General features: G+C 41.3%; 1 pseudogene; it reads right to left on the bottom strand.

Moving 5' to 3' along the window:
• Positions 1–813: 813 nt before the first annotated feature.
• Positions 814–17,986, bottom strand: part of LOC149144942 (uncharacterized) — a 58,973-nt pseudogene continuing 41,800 nt past the window's right edge.

Raw genomic sequence — 17,986 nt, 5'->3', positions numbered from 1 at the left:
CACTAATTGCCTAAATAAATATTCATCCAAAACTGGTGAGGATGATTGAGTTGAAATTTTGTTCCCTGGTTCCATAGGAGTCGTGGCAGGTTCGTAATCCTGCATTCTGAAGTTGTCGACAAGACTTCTGGCATACTTGGACTGAGAGAGAAGGATGTTTTTCTCAATCTGCTAGACTTCAACCCAAAAACAGTAATCAAGAAGTCCCAAATATGTCATATCAAAAGTGATGCATAAATCCTGTTTGATCCCATGGATCAAATGTGTTGAACTGCCAGTAATGGTAAGGTCATCCACATAGACAACCATAAACGAAATATCATCACCAATATGCTTGATATATAGGTTTGCATCAGATGGACTTCGCTGAAAGCCATGATCTATTAGGTACTTATCAATTTTCATGTACCAAGACCAAGGGGTTTGTTTCAGACCATAGAGCGCTTTGACTAATCTACAGACTTTGTGTTCTTGATTGGCAACCTTGAATCCTGGAGGTTGTGTCATGTAGACTTCTTCTTGTGAGTCACCATTTAGAAAAGCACTCTTTACATCCATCTGATGGACTTTCTGACCTAACTGAGCTTCTAAGGCAAGAACGAGCCATATGGTACTCATCTTGCCTGTAGGAGCAATGGTCTCCTCATAGTTTATGCCTTCCTTTTGTGAGAACCCTCGACAAACGAGGAGAGCCTTATACTTGTCTAGGGTTATGTTAGCTTTGTATTTCTCTTTACACACCCATTTGCATTTAATGGGCTTCTTCCCTACAGGAAGATCATAAAGGGTCCAAGTGTGATTCTTTTGAAGACTCTAGAATTTAGCTTCCATAGCATGTTCCCACTGAGATATACCCTTAGCCTCTGAATAGGTTTGAGGCTCAAAAACACTGTGCAGGTTAGCCATTAGAGCAAAATTTACTATAGGCTGTTGTTTGCTCTTATTTCTGGAAGTTCTGACTTCAAGGAGCTCATTATGCTGGAGATCACCAATAGTTTTAGCCCACCATTTAGGCCGGAGAGTAGAAGAAACAATATCTGGAGTAGGTGGAGGAGGCTCAGGAACAACAGGAACAATTAGAGGCAAATTATTTTCTGGAGGGAACTCAGGTAGTGCATCATTAAATACTAATGCTACATCATCCCTCCCATCAGGTGGACCTAATAGAAGAAGAACACTATGAGATTGATCCTTAGAACACTGCTCAGAAGGAGAAGACTGAAAGAACATTCTGTCTTCATCAAATACTACGTCCTGACTGAAGATAAGATGATCAGTGTCTATATCTATCAACCTGTAGGCCTTTTGGTGATCACTGTACCCTATCATCATGAGTTTCTAGCTTTTGGAATTCAACTTAGAGTGCTTAGTAGCTGGAATCCAAACATATGCAACCGAGCCAAACACTTTGAGGTGACTGATCTTAGGCTTACAGCCAGACCAAACCTATTCTGGAGTCTTCCCCTTAACAGCCTGAGTAGTTGATTGGTTAAGAAGATAGACAATAGTAAACATTGCTTCAGCCCAAAATTTGTTTAGAACACTCTTGTGTTGTAACATGGAATGAGCCATTTCAACAACCGTACAGTTGCGACATTCGACAACACTATTCTGCTGAGGAGTGTAGGGTGTAGTTAATTGGCGTTTGATGCCATGGGTATCACAGAAGTTGGAGAAAGCAGAAGAACAAGATTGGCCCCCACCGTTATCTGTCCTAAGAGTTGTGCTATTACAGCCAGACTCTTTTTCAACTAAGGACTTAAACTTCTTAAAGATACTAAATACATCAGATTTATGTTTTAGAAAGTACACCCACATCTTTCTACTGAAATCATCTACAATAAGCAAAAAATATTTGCAACTAGTAACTGAAGATGTATTCATAGGACCACAAATATCAACATGAATTAACTGGAGTACCTTAGATGCATGCCAAGATTCTTCATCCTTGATGAAGACCGATCTTGCTTGCCAGCTTGACAGGTGCCACACACTCCCAAATGCTGAGTTTGAATATTAGGTAACCTTGAAACAAGTCCCTCCTGAGATAGTTGAGAGAGATACTAAATGTTTAGATGCCCATATCTCTGATGCCACAGAGTGCTCATGGGAGAAACACGAGCTTCTAGAGCCACTTCTGGAGAATCACCAGTGTAAAGAAGCCTGTATAGTCCATGATCCTCTAGGCCAACAACAACCATAAGACAAGTTTCCCTGTCAATAATGGAGCACTTGTGTGCACTGAACACCACATCGAGTTGAGGAGAGTTCCTCATAATCTGGCTGATAGACAATAGATTAAGTTCCATACCAGGAACATAGTACACATTCAGGAATATGAGTGTGTGCCCATCAGACTGGATCTGAACTGTACCTCCGCCAACCACTGTGTACTCCTCACCTCTGCCCAATACAACGAAATCACTGAAAGATGAGAAGTCAGTAAACCAGTCATGCATGTGAGAGAAATGACGTGATGCACCAGAGTCAATGTACCAGTTAGAAGAAGGGGCATGATCTGAGGACCTCTTAGCCACAAAGGCATAAAAGGAAGATTCCTTCTGCTCGAAATGTTTTGCAACATTTGCTTTCTGATGAGACCCTCCCTACTTCTTTTGTTCAGAAGCAATCCTCTGTCGGCAATCTTTCTTCATGTCGCCGAACTTGTGACAGTAATTACACTTGCACATTTTTCTCAAAATAGTAGATTAGCAATGTGTGGATTATAAGACCACATTCTGTCACAACACGAGCCTTTGGAGGAAGAAGCGCTAGGCCTGGAATCACCATGGCGAGCACAACACTTGCAATGATGAACTTGAAAATGGACCTGAGTGCCATACAACTAACCAAATATTGAGATCCTAGTAGTTGTGCACAACAAACCATACAATTGGCAAGCTTGTTGAGACAACAAATATGAAATAAGATGACAGGTTCTTCTTAATGAAAAACTATGATATATAAAAACCATCAATAATTGGTGCGAGCAATAACTTGAGTGGCATGCCGATGACAATCGACCCGGTTGAAGCCACCAAAATTGACAAGCCATTAAATGCAGCCAAGCCAAAAGAATCGTTAACTAGACCAATCCCATAACCTCCTACTGGAAATGCTCCTCCTAGCATGATAATTGTCACCAGCACATAGTTCCAGGGAGGGAAACATGCAAATATCCCCCGAAGGAATAAAGGACAACCCTGATTTCCAGACACACAATCAAAACCAATAGTGCAATTGCACCATTAATGATTCGAATCTGTTGAAGCAAAGGAGGATCCTTTGAAATTTACCACAATGCGACAAAAGCCGACACATATAATTGAAACAGCAAGGGCATAAAAAAAAGCAGGAAGAGGTCGTAGACAGTGGCCATGGAAGAAAAAATGATGGAATGGTGGGATCTGATGTAAAGCAACAGAGGAAAACACAACAGAGTTAGGGTATGAAGTGTGCATTTGAGTGGACCAAGAATCAGGGCTTTGTCTGCAAGCTGACCACCTTATCATTTTGTGGCATTGGTCATGAAAGACGACTGTTGTGGTAGAGAATACAGCCAGTAGAAGACGCATAGAATTGTCATAAAATAATAGGGCGCATGATCCATTCCCACGGTCGCCACAGCCCCCCACGTCTAGATTACCGACGCTGTGAATGGAATACAGGCGAACAAGAGCCACTTTAGGGTTACGACTATGGATGGATTCTCGAGCTGGAGCCACTGGAATTGAAGCGAATCCCACACAGCTATCATAAAATTCACCTCAGAGCACACGAGCACGACAAGTATGTACATAGTCCAGGAATCTATGGCAGAGAGAGTCGAACCCCTGAGCATGAATGCCAATTGTGAGACTAGCAGGGTTGACCAGATGCTAAAGAAGGTGCCTTTCTTGAGCTGCAAGGAGTCAAGGATGTAGGAGACCATAAGCCCAACCGTCAAAGTCTCCATTACTGGAATACCGCCCATTTCTACCAGGAGGGTTGTGCAGGGACCTAGGGCAATGGTGATTCGGGCATTGTAGGCAAAGGAGGCCAAGGGGGAGAAGTGATGCTGACCAGTCGAGTAAACACAAAAAATTCCGTCGCTGCTGTCTCAGATTTTAGCTAGATGGGTCTGCAGCCTTGCAGCCCCAAATTCCTCGAAATATCTTCCAATTGGGCTGTAAATCCAATAAATCAATCTGTCTCCAACGAAACTACAAATAGATTGCTTCAAATTTTCCTTAGGTAATGCCAAACTACCTCAGGAAATACCCTCTGAAGTTGCCCAGATGTTTCTGGGAAAACTAGTATTCCTAAAGAATGCTAGCTCTCTAGGTTTGGCATCTACCCTAGAAACAATAGTTTAAATAAATTCAATGATTTATTCTATGTGTAATAGGTAGCAGAAATATAATGGAACCAACCTGGAACTTGTACTTGATCGCTTGCTTGATCTCTCTCCTCTTTGACAGATGTTGCAACTCCTCCCTGTACTTAACATGCTTGGAGAGTACCTGCACAAGTAAAACAAGAACTATCAAAGCATCATGATCTATTACAACATAAACATTACAGAATCATAGATATAAAGAACAAATGATAGCATTCGCAAATGATAACATTCACAATTGCACAATCATATGGAAGAAAACTTGAACAGTTTTATTGATAGAAGGGAGAATTACAACCCAGTTGTCTGATCCAGCATCATCCTCCCAGCTTCAATCCTTCTTCACATCATGAAATAGCAAGATCACTCCAACAAGAATACAATGCTCTCTCCTCACTTACAAACTACCAGTGATTCCTTGCAATTCAACAAATTTCAACCCCTAGATCTCTTGGATGAGGAATCCATTTATAGATGTGTGCAAGGGTTGAGTCATCCATGGGGTTTGATTACTGCCATTCCACTTGTTACAATTGGTTCCATCAGAGAAGGGATAACAGATGGTTTTAGATCCCTTATTCATCCTTGGGCGAATTCGGAGAGGCAAGTGGCACAGGCAAAGTTTCTGGAAGATTCCATGAGCATCCACTTAGCAAACTGTCCTAGACATTTGTCCACCCTCACCCATCACAAGCTTAGAGATGTAATTCTAATAGTTTGTGGGCCCCGTTGGGGTTAGCTGGGTAGCTAACTTCTCGGGGTCATAACTTGGTCATATTATCTCTATTTGGTGCATATGATACCTTGCTAGAAAGGTCTCTCTGAGTATTACATGTTTTTTCTTACTCCCCTCCCTATGGTTATGGGCCTACAATGGACATAAAAAATTTCCTTTGTGGGGTCAAAACTGCTCCATAATTTCAAGAGATGAAAAACTGCTAAAAATAATAAATGTTGAAATAAAGAATGAAACAAATGAAGTTGACTTGAGGTCTAGGTGGGATAGGTGGATGGCAACCAATAACTACCAAGATGATTCCTCCCCCCTTAGAAAGCAATGGTCACCATTACATGTAGAGCCTCCAGGAGGTGAGGAGATTTCTGTTGAACATGGTCCCTAGAGAGCCACTTGCCTTAGTGTAGGAGCTGGCCAACTTTGACAACCCGATATAGTTGGATATTTTGCTAGCAAGTGTTCTTGATCTGTATGTCCATAATCCAACTACTTGTGGCTTGTTCCATGTAGTCTAGGTTTAACTCTATTGGTGTAAGTTGTTCTACAATGTCTAATATGTCCAACAATGGTGGGAAGTATGGTCGAAGGTGGTCCACATTGAATACTAGGTGCTGGCCAAGAAATGGGCGAATGTTGAGCTCAGAGGAATTGTCTCTCAAAACCTTGGTAATGGTGTAAGGACCATATCAGAGTGGCTGGAGCTTCCGATGGGCTCTGGTAAAGAAATTTCTCTGTAAATGTAAGAAAAATTTGTCGCCCACCTGTTATAGACATTTTTGTGCCTTGCAGCTCCAAGCATGAAATGTCCATAAACCAAGGGTTCCTAAGTCCCTAAAAGTGTTGTTCCAACCCCTAAAGGAACAAGGTCAACAAATTACAGCTTCTCCCAGAAGTTCTCCACCAGAAACTGCTCAGAATAAGTCAAAACAGGATCATTTCAGCTGCTCCACTGGCTAGCTGTGTTGCATAGCACCTAAACACACTAGCTAGGTGCATTGCAATGCACCTAAATGCACTATGAGGGTGCGTTGAGCGGGAAATGACAAATGGCAGTGCCATTCCACGAGGTGGAAAGACAATGGAAGCTTCCAGAATCTTCTCCTATGACACTTGCCTCACTGAATTCGACCAAGGATGAGTAAGAGGCTCAGTCTCCAAGCGGAAGCAAGAACTGACAGAGAGAAGACACTAATCAAATCACAGGCTGACTCATCCTCCTTGCATACATCTATATATGGATCCCTCATCCCAGAGACCCGGAGGCTGGAATTTTGCACATTGTAAGGAATTGTTGTTGGTTTTGAGATAGATATCAGAGTATTGGGTGATTTATGCTTTGTTGGAGGTGAAGAGGGGCTTCTTTGCTGGGAGGTTGATGCTGGATCAGGAATCATCGGTTGTAACTCCTCCTGGATCTTCTTGTATATCAATAAAAACTATTTGAGTTCTCCTCCATGCTTTTGTATCATTGATGCTTGTTACATTTGTATGGTTAGCTTAAATCTGATCCTAAGCTATTTATGAATATAGATCCATGTCTTTGTATAGTTTTCTTCTTCTATGATCTTACAGGTACTTAGTGAAGCTGTGCAAGTAAGGGAGCAAGTAGCTGGAAGCTGTCAAAGAAGAGAGGGATTGGATCAAAGGACTAGCGCAAGACACAGGTCGGTTCTTTCTATCCCCCTCTATCTTTAATTCATAAAGGAAATAGAAAAGTAGTTTTTGTCTGTTTGTTTCTAAGGCAGCTGTCACACCTTAGTGGGATAGAGCAGTTCTAAATAGACACTTTTCTCGGTAAAAAAATGCCGACTCCACTGGGGAGAATGTCTAATTAGTTTGTTTGTGTATCTTGTTGTTGTTTGTTTCATAAACGTATAAGTAGCATTCGAACTGCATTTGCCACAACAAATGCAAAGTAGACATTTGTTGCTTCAATCCATTCACTAGATCTATTTATGATTTGAACAGCTGATTCACAAATGATCTGATTGCCCTTGTGATAGCTCTTAGACCCTCCATAGGTCTACCCCTGATTGTGCATTACTGATTACTTTTACTCGGCCAAAAAACAAAGACTGAACTGTAAACCGTGACCCAGAACCCGGACAGATTCTCGTTTCTGGCCCAGCGTAGGCACTGTTAAGAGTTCCTGCATTTCAGCGCACTTCCCGAAAGGGCAACCTGTGCTGCAATCCAGTTTCTCTGTGTTACAGGTGCGCTGATCAGACTAGCCCTGTGCAGCTAAGGTTCTTGTGCTTCATTCTTTCCAGTTTTGTCACTGAATTTTGCAGCCTGTGATCAGTATATGTCTGTTTAAAAACCCCTTTACCTTACAGTTATTTCGCCTCCTTTGTACAAAAGAACTGTAGATGTTTTTGTGTGTTTTTTGAGTCATTTACAGTTTTCCATTGCAAAAGTAGAATAGTCGTACTGTCGTCCTTTGATTTAGATCTATCGCAAGTGTTGATTTCGATCATAGGAGAAAGTTTGATTACTGTTGATGGTCGATTATACTTTTACTATTGCCTTTGGTCTGAATTTGTTAGTTTCTAGTGTCAAAAACGAGTGTTCATTTCAAAATCATAAAGTGTCGTAATCGTCTTTATCTTTTGATTTCGAAAAAAAGCTTGTTTGTGTTTGTCGCTTGAAAGCAAATTCAGATTTGTACATCAACTTTCTTTTTAGCATCAATACTAAGAAAGTCGAAAACAAATACATGCATGTACATTTGCATATTGACAGTCTGTTTGGCTTGATTTAGGAAAGTGCATTTACAGTGTGCTCTTTGCTCTTTGTGAAAAGATTGTGTCTTTCTTTTCCCCTAGTAGCTAGGATTTTCATTGCAGAAAACAGATAAAAGTTTGTTTATCATCTTTAGATTGCATTTTAGGAATTACATCTACATCTCGTGGTGAACCCAAAAGGAAAACTTCATAAGAAAGGTCAACTTAAAATAAATTCAATGAATCTAACAACGCTTTGGAACTTAACACACAACATTTAGAGGTCTAGGCTAGAGACGTATTCCGGCGTCGTAAAGCCTGGTAACTGTTGTCCTCACTGATGGTTGGGTGATTCCTCCACTTTGAGGTGATAAGTGCCAGTACGGACTTGTGCTTCCACGCACCATCGAGTATATTTTGGGAGACCCCTATAGGCTTAAATCCTTTAACCATAGGAAGCAGTGTTTGTCGCCCTATCGATCGCAATGCACTGAAGACAGCATTCGGGAAGATTGACTGCCGTACCGTAAAAAGTATTCTGCAGTTTTGTGATTGGTTTGGTACTCCGTCTACCTAGATCTCCAGAGTAGTCCCTTTCGTTCCTTTCCAGAATCCTTAACGAAAAAGGTCCATCTGAGCACTTGTCACTTTAGGCTCATTAAAAATCGAAGGCGACTAGAGTCATCTTTTGTTTTTCCTCGACTCTTAAAAATTGAAAAAACAAGTTGTGTGAAAGTGTCTAAAATTTATTTTAATCGGAATAACGTCACTGTTCCCTCGTTGGTCTTAGAAGTTAGTCTCCCTTCATTGCAAAGTTCTTGTAGAATCGCTAGAAAATATTTTGGATAGACTAGATATGTCTGAACGACCATCGACATCTAGGACTGTGTCGTCTGACACAGCAGCAGTAGAACCTCCTGTTGCTACTCCAACAATGTTCGCCGGTATACCATCTGTCCTGGCAAGTTATCAACAACAAGCCGGAGTCCAATCAGGTACTATTTCGACGACATGGTCTGTTCCTATTTCTTCATCCGGATTATCATCTGGTATTTCTTATGTTGAAACTCAACAAACTGATCCAATGTGTCTTCAAATGCCAATTTACCCTTTAAGTACTGGATTTCCACCATATGGAGGGAAGTATGCCTTTTCATTGTTCCCTCCCAGAGAACAACCATATGGGAGTTTACAACAAAGTTCAGGTCAAACTGGAATTACATCCAGCGGTTGGGTACCAATACTGCCTCAGCAACCAAGGGTTGTATATTCAATGCAACCAGTCCACCCTGTGTCGAATACTCCCACTATACCTACTATGGTGACTGTGTCGCAAGTACAAGCACTACCTGTTTTATGTCAACCCCAAGTTTCTTAGTTTGCAATACAACAGCCTCTTGTCTCAACGACTCAATCACAACCTCAGGTTAGTGCCTCCCTATCTGGAGCGACTCAGGCTCAAACAAGTACTATGACTCCTCATCTTGGTCAATCATCCAGTATTGGACAACAGCAAATGGTCCAACAACCAGGGCTGGTTCAATCCCAACAACTGCAATTCCAACAATCATATCAAGGACCTGAGCAACAAGTCTTTGTAAGTAATGGGCAACTGCATTTCCAAAATGGTTATCAACAACCATATTATAATGGTTATGCCCATCAACCTTGTCAAAGTTGCCAGCATCAAATACATTATGCTGGTATGCAAAGACCCACTGCTCAGGCGATTCCATCTTATCCTGGGTATGCTTCGCCTAACCTGAATCAATAGTTGCCCTTTGTAGCAACATTATAATTACCAGATCTAAACCGGCTGACGAATGATCCAATTGCTTATGCCCCTTGGTGGCCAGCGATTCCGCATAAACTTCCGTCAGATATTCCTAAATTTAATAGAAATCTGGGTGAAGATCTGTCGAATCATGTGATGACATTTCATCTATGGTGTTCATCAAGCACCCTGAATGATGATTCGATAAGACTTCACCTTTTTCAGAGGACGTTAACTGGTCCGGTGGCAAAATGGTACATCGAATTTCCTAGAGCTTCATTCGACAACTTCAGTACCCTAGCCATAACCTTTTTAACCCATTTTCAATTACTGATAAGTTACGAAACGGGAACGGAACTCCTTACCAACTTCAAACAGACGATGGCCACTCACATATCTGATCATATACACGAATGGCAACGTCGTCATAGAATGGTGAAAACGTATGTTCCCGATCAGCTATTAGCTGAATGGTTTATTAAGTCATTACTGCCTTCCATCACGGAAGATGTGGCAAAAGGGGGAGTCGTCACAGAAGAGCAAGTTATAGCTCGTGCGCAATATTTGGACTTGATTTACACTCAGTCCGGCACGCTCTACGATAAAATACCTGACGCCCCTAGACCGGAATTCTCAGTTCCTCCTCCTCCTAAATCAAGCAATGACTCTCATGCCGGCGATGGCGTGATTGGTGCAACAGACACGAAATCGACAAAGGCTACATCTAAAAAGTCCCATAAGATTTCTAGTCAAAATGCAAATGAGGAACTTCTTGCCTTGGAAGCAAATGCGGTGTCGACTGACAAGGGAAAACAACTGAAGCAACCAGGGGGCAAGAAGAAAAAGAAAGGGAGAAAAAAGAAGCAGGATGAGTCATCTCCTGAAAAACCTTCTACAAACCCTTCTGGGCAAAGGAAACCGATGAGGATCATTGGACGAGAGATTGTCCACATAAAGCTAAAGTTAACAAACTATTTAATAGTTCAAAAACCTCAGCAGTATTGACTGATCCGTTCCAAACCCGGGAACCAAACTGGTTGCTAATCAAAATGCTTCTCGATCCCAAATTCTTATGTTGTCTATCTCAGAGCAACAAAATGATGCTTTGACAAGGAATAAAGATTACGAGAATCCACAGCTATCGAATAACAAGGCGAATGAACAACCTGGTAGTTCGACAACAACTTTGACTGAAGTTGTGCCACCCATCATTCCTGAACCAATGATAAAGTCACCAAAGGGAGTAGTACACAAATCGATATTTAATCCTCGTGCAAAAGTAGCACAGAATTATAATATAGTAGAGGACCTGGCCCAATCGCCATTCGCTATGTCGACACTTGAGGTACCGCAAAATTGCCCCTCCCAAAGGCAAGCTTTATTATCAGCAATAGGTGGGATTGGCCCAATGGATTCCAATCTTGTGGCCTTTGATCATAAAGGATATGACCCTCAATTACCAGCTCAACTAGCTTTCCTTATTCAAGTGAAAGCCCTCAACAAAACTATTCATCGAACAATTGTTGATGAGGGGGCATCCACATGTATTATGTCGATGAGTTTCTGGAAAAATTTAGGCTCACCACCCTTGTCGCGATCTTCAACAATGTTAAAAGCATTTGATGGACGATCATACACTCCATACGGGATTTTAAGTAACTTGAAAGTTGAACTAGGGGGCAAAACAGTAGAAATTGATGTTGAAGTAATTGACGGAAACCTCGATTACAACATCCTACTGGGAAGGCCCTGGATATATGCCATGGCCGCAGTTGTGTCGACCTACTTCAGGAAGATTGCATTTCCCTTCCAAGGAGGAATTACAATCGTCGACCAACAAACATTTCTCCCCAACAGTGCACAAGTTACGGGAAGCATTCCAATGATCCATGGAAGCAACCATTCGCTTCAAAATATTGGAGTAGGCCTCCTAAAAGACCCTGCCTTAATGGGTACTTTTTCCCTACCGCCTCCGAGTAATTTGGCAGAAGTGGCCACGGTGGAAACCTACAATATGAAATCTTCTATATCTAATGGATTCGGAAGATTCCTGAACATTTTGTCAGCATGGATCATCGCCATAGAAATATTGTAGCAATCAATTTTCTTGGCCTGGGGGGCAACCCCAAATCAACGCTCATCGAGTGTTTGGATAGATAGGTCTAAGGAATATGGCACCTCTTCAAATCCTTGGTCACATGTACATTCTACAAACGAAGGAATAATTCAATCAATGATGAAAGAAGAGGCACCATGGGAAGATTACCACCATCACTCCCATCTTCCGGATTACCACGAAGATTATTCCAGCAACCTTAATCATCCTTCAGTTTTTTATTTTCTATCAAATACTGTAAATACAGTGGATGCCGAGGACGGTTCTTATCTCGTGTCGACCTCGTTAAAAAATGAAATGACTCCCTTTCCAAATCGAGTCTTTGATTACGATCTCGTAAAATCAAAGTCGAGTCTTTCGAAGATCTCCAAGGTAAACCTTCATTCCAACCAACGAGTTGAATGCAATGATGCTTGGGGGGCATGCACCTCGATTTGCATTATTATGCTGGGGGCATGCAAACTTATCACGAGCAGTGTTACTGCAGGGTTCAAGCTCATTAAAAAAAATAAACCCGCCACGAGCAGTGTTACTGCAGGGTTCAAGCTCGTTAAAAAATAAACCCGCATCGAGCAGTTTTAGCACATAGTTCAAGCTCGTTAAAAAATAAACATAAGACATGAGCAAATGTTTCCAACCTGTTTAAGCTCATTAAAAAAAGAACTATTCCCCGGTAAATAACCACCATGAATGTAGTACTTCAGCCATTAAAGCCTTGGTTGTGTTTGCACCGTCACCTCCACTTTTACATTTGCCGATCATTCACCTCCATTTGATTGTTTACCCATTTTGAGGAACAGCTGCGAAGAGTGATTTCACTAGCCATCCTTGTGACACTACCGTGATTGGAAAATTCAAAACCTTACCTGGAATCAGCTGCTACCCGTTTTATCACTCGTTCCTCAGAAGACGAGTCTTCTTTAAGCTCTTTTCAACTGACTCGTAAAATATGAAAAGATTGCCAAGTCCTTGGCCTTCCATCTCGTTAAAGGGATAGGAAGTGCTATCCCTCCTCTAGATTTTAATCTTTTTGGACCTGAGGGATTATTGCACAAAAAGATCGAGCGCTTGTTTTGTTCGGCTCGTTAAAACTATCGAAAATTCATCCCTTCTGTATTGTTTTATACTTTTTCGGGCTTAAGGGATTAGATGACGAAAAAGGAATTTTGGAGTTACCTTTACGTACCTTTTCAGACTCTCTAAAAATGAAAAGGACTGAGTTATCTTTGTCGTTAAACTCGTTAAAAAGATTAATAGCGACAAACTTGTCTTTAGACGAGAACGAGTTTCACTATCGCTAGGCTCGTTAAAACATAGCGATGGGTTTGCCTGAAGGGAAAATTATAGAACAAGCATATGTTATCCCCCTCAAGCTTGACAAAAATAAAGAGGTACTAGTCAGCAATGACTGGGGAAAAATTGGGAACAAAACTCAAAGAATCTTTATTGCTAGCAAGTCGCTCTTGAACATGACACTTCCACTCCGTGTCCGAGTCGGGTTGTGTTGCTTCATTCAGCAGTCACATCGCCATGGTCACACCATACCATCCACATTTGGGGTTAATGCTACCAATCCATCACATCAGTGTCGCCGACATGTTCAAGAGAAGTCATCCAGAGAAGTCACCTGTGTCCCACCCACTACCATACATTATACTCCATTCTTTCATGACCACCACCCTGAACCATATATCATCATATCGTTTTCACCTCCATCAAAATCATTTGCTCCATTCCATATGATTGATGTGGGATTCATTAAGGCCCTCCTTTGGCGAATCACTTCTTGTCGACATCAGCTCATTATCCAAGAAGTTGGTCTAGGAACACCCCATTCAGTACTTTGAAACTTGCATGCCTTAATGGCAAGTTTCTCACTTCCGGCGACAGGTTTACATCAATGGCCTTCGACCGAAAGATTTTTTGTGGTGTTCGATGCCAAGTCCTTTATTCACACCACGTGAATTGTACTGCAGTACCTTGAGGATCATTATCATTATCGGTGATTCCTCTCGCGCTTGTTAACAGTTTACATCATTGACTGGTAATCAAGTGATGTTTGTCCATGTTCGACTTCAGAACATTTCTCACATGGATCGACTTGTACTTCGAGTGAAGATCGAACGAGATTGAAGACCCCGGATCTAGTTTCATCCATCTGGGCTGCGATATATATCCAGGGAAATAAAGACATTAAATGTACATCATTGCAGCACAGATAATCATCCTACCAAAAGGATGATGGCTCTATCAGAATCATCAGTCTACACTCAGACAATTGTCTATCCTACGTACATGAAAATGAATTTATAACGCTGAGCATGGGAATGCCCGCCTCAGCTAGATCATGAAAAACAGTATGAAGATAATGTATTTTATTGTATCTTATTACAGGTCTCCTCCCAGCATTGAAAGAACTTTGGATCCTCATAATAAAGCATTTCACCCGATTAATGGCCTCATACTTTAGGGGGCAATTGTTATAGACATTTTTGTGCCTTGCAGCTCCAAGCATGAAATGTCCATAAACCAAGGGCTCCTAAGTCCCTAAAAGTGTTGTTCGAACCCCTAAAGGAACAAGGTCAACAAATTACAACTTCTCCCAGAAGTTCTCCACCAGAAACTGCTCAGAATAAGTCAAAATAGGATCATTTCAGCTACTCCACTGGCTAGCTGCATTGCATAGCACCTAAACACACTAGCTAGGTGCGTTTCAGCGCACCTAAATGCACTATGAGGGTGCGTTGAGTGGGAAATGACAAATGGCAGTTGCATTCCGCGAGGTGGAAAGACAATGGAAGCTTCCAGAATCTTCTCCTATGACAATTGCCTCACTGAATTCGACCAAGGATTAGTAAGAGGCTTTCAGTCTCCAAGCGGAAGCAAGAACTGACAGAGAGAAGACACTAATCAAATCACAGGCTGACTCATCCTCCTTGCATACATCTATATATGGATCCCTCATCCCAGAGATCCGGAGGCTGGAATTTTGCACATTATAAGGAATTGTTGTTGGTTTTGAGATAGATATCAGAGTATTGGGTGATTTATGCTTTGTTGGAGGTGAAGAGGGGCTTCTTTGTTGGGAGGTTGATGCTGGGTCAGGAATCATCAATTGTAAATCCTCTTGGATCTTCTTGTATATCAATAAAAACTATTTTAGTTTCTCCTCCATGCTTTTGTATCATTGATGCTTGTTACATTTGTATGGTTAGCTTAAATCTGATCCTAAGCTGTTTATGAATATAGATCCATGTCTTTGTATATTTTTCTTCTTCTGTGATCTTACAGGTACTTGGTGAAGCTGGGCAAGTAAGGGAGCAAGTAGCTAGAAGTTGTCAAAGAAGAGAGGGATTGGATCAAAGGACTAGTGCAAGACACAGGTCGGTTCTTTCTATCCCCCTCTATCTTTAATTCATAAAGGAAATACAAAAGTAGTTTTTGTCTGTTTGTTTCTAAGGCAGCTATCACACCTTAGTGGGATAGAGCAGTTCTAAATAGACACTTTTCCCGGTAACACCACCTGAAACTTGTGTGGCACCCGATGTTGATCATGTCAGTACTTGCACTTGGCATTTGACTTCTCCAAGATGTCATAAACCTACTAGAAGATGTGTTGGATGCACTCAATAAATATGGTCGGCTTATCAGCCTCGAATAGTACATGTGTGGATTATGTCTGCATAGTCACATGAGGCATGGCAACATCAATAAGACAAAATGGTTAAAATCCTAGACCCACTTGAAAGGGACTATGACCAGTCGAGCTATGGAGAGCTCTATTATAACTATGGTGCACATTTGGAAGACTCTAATACCAATTTCGAGGATTCTTGGGGTTGTACATGCGGAGTATGCGCACTATCATCCTATTGACAACCCTCGTCTGGAAATTAGTCTCGGGTTGGAAGTCAGTCAATTTGGTGAGCTTGGTGCCTAATAGTGCCCAGAGGCTTGACCGGAATTTTCTCAGGAGCTTGCTATCCTGATATGATATAATGATCTATGGGATCCCAAAATGTACCCACACTCATTCAATGAAGAGTTTGGCAATGTCCTCTACTGTGACACTCTTATTAAAGGCTGCCAATATAGCCATGTTAGAAGATATGTCCATGACCACAAATACACAGTCATTACCATGCTTGGTATAAGGGAGGCCATACATATAGTCCATGGAGATGGATTCCCATGGCTAGCTGGTAGTAGGCAGAGGAGTGTACAAGCCTTTCTTCTTGATGATTGGGTTGGTGATGGTGCAGGTAGTGTTAGATCTGATATATTTCGCAACATCTTGTGACCAACTATAGTGCGCCTCCCAAATCATCTTGTTACACTCACTTGAAGGAACATAAAGTGAAGAAATTGCCATTGTAGATCAAAAAATTATGCAATATACTAAAATACAATACAAGATATACTTCTACAACACTTTGCAGAAGCTTAATCGAATTGAGAAAGATCAAGAGAACACATATAACTAAGAATGAGAAATCAAACACACATAACACAAAAGAAATAACCCAGGGAAAGCCTCAGCCTAAAACCCCAATCTATGTATTATCACACAAGTGGAAATCTTGCTCAAGTTACAAAAAGAATCAGCTCTCAAGCTATCTTTCTCTCTCTGCATTCAAACAATATTGCTCATAGATAGTCAAAGGCTCTCACAACCTTCTCCTCTACCAAGCCTCCTATTTCCTTGCGCAATTTTCCTTGGGGTCCAGTGCTTCCACTTATGTGAATTCCCACCTCGCACAGCTCACTTGGCAAAGAAATAACTACAAAAACCTGAAGGAGATAAATCCTTCTGCATGGATGAGTTTCATTTATAGGAAAAATTCATCCAACTGATAGTAAATTGTCCCTCCTCTGATCTCAAATGGATCTCTGACTGAATTCACATGCATGAGTTATTTATGAGAGAATATTCAGTTATCTGGAGAGCAGCAGTTACATGCATACAAGCATTAACTAACTAAACTCACATTTAGTTCAGCAAACTATTTCAACTAATCTAACTAGACTTGACTTAGTTAACTGAGACAGCTAATTACAACTCAATATTACAAATCATCCTTATCTCTTTAATTGATGGATAAATTCCTCAATTAGTGGAGAAACTATTGCATGTCCCCACATAGACTTCATGTTTGATTTTCTACAACTAATTAACTCAAGATGAATTAATTAATTATTTTACAAACAGCTGCTAAGATCAAATTAGAATATTACTTCTCAATTTTAGTTGAGGGACTAACTAAAATTGGAATCTAACCTGAAATGCTATTTATAGAAATGTTATTTTTAGGACTTCCATTTTTCATTCCTTGTTGCTATGTCCAACATTGGTAACTAAACTACTACTTATACAAGTGCTATTTTTACCACTTCTATTTTTAGCATTTCTTGTTGCTATTTTCAACACTCCCTCTCAACAAGAAAGGCATTCAAATCAAACCCAATCCTAAACTTTTGGAATTTTTTGCATGCAACACTTCTCCCAAGTGTTATTGCTCCAGCAACTCTAGAAATAAAAAAAACTCCCAACTAACCTCCCTGTTGGGCTAGAAACATTCTTTGATGCTGAAAGTTTCTCTGATGCTGACAAGTGCTCCCTTTGTGACCTCTGAGCTACTGCAACACTCCATGCATCTTGCACCGTTGCACACCTCATTGTGTCATCCTACACCGGTGCAACACTCTTGTGCCTCTCGAATTGTTGCAGCATGCTGGCTTTGCACTATCTTGGGATTCTTGCACTGTAGCTCTCTCTGCTGCTTCATCTGCATCTGCCTCTACCCACTCAGCTAATCCTTCTACTCCTCATTGGGGCTCCCGTAGCAAGGTCTAATCAAAGAGGTTGGGTACCTCAATGATCGTGCCCCTATTCCAACCTTCTTGAGACTATCAGCCCACATCACCCCACCTCTGACCTGGAGGTATGGATGCTTGTGATCCCTCTTCCCACTTGGCTTGAAATTCCCCCCTACTAGAGGTCTTTGCATGACTAGATGCCACCACTCAGTCTCCTCCTGGCTTCTCTAGTTTTGGCTACTCCACAACCTCCTAAAGCTGCTTCACCAATTGTGGCTCCTCCACAATTGTTTGAGACTTCTTCCAGGGCTGCATGTTGAGAGGTGATTTACTCTCCCTCTCAACCACCAAGTCTCCTACATTTTCCTTGCTACTCAAGGCTTTGCATGCATCTTGAACCTCAAGATAATACAAGTTCTTGGCTAACACATCAGTCTGTTTC

The sequence above is a fragment of the Pinus tabuliformis genome, chromosome X (assembly GCF_031772625.1).
Source record: "Pinus tabuliformis cultivar Carrire ecotype Pingquan chromosome X, CPIR1, whole genome shotgun sequence".
Classification (NCBI taxonomy): domain Eukaryota; kingdom Viridiplantae; phylum Streptophyta; class Pinopsida; order Pinales; family Pinaceae; genus Pinus; species Pinus tabuliformis.
The sequence above is the reverse complement of the archived record's forward strand: the minus strand, read 5'-3'. Positions and strand labels throughout refer to the sequence as shown.